Genomic DNA, 230 nt, shown 5'->3' on the forward strand with positions numbered 1-230 from the left:
CACAAACAAAAAAAAATAAAAAACAGAAAGAAGACAGAGACAGAGCAATGCAGAGAAACAGCAGCAGCAGCAGCAGCAGCAGCAGCAGCAACAGCAGCAGCAACGGAAGCAACAGCAGCAGGAACAACAGTAGCGCCGGAAGCAGCAGCAAAAGCAGCAGCAACAGCAGCAACAACAGCAGCAGCACCAGCACCAGCAGCATCAACAGCAACAGCAGCAGCAGCAGCAGC

The sequence above is a fragment of the Eimeria mitis genome, genomic scaffold (genome assembly GCF_000499745.2).
Source record: "Eimeria mitis Houghton genomic scaffold, Emh_scaff3884, whole genome shotgun sequence".
In the NCBI taxonomy this organism is placed as follows: domain Eukaryota; phylum Apicomplexa; class Conoidasida; order Eucoccidiorida; family Eimeriidae; genus Eimeria; species Eimeria mitis.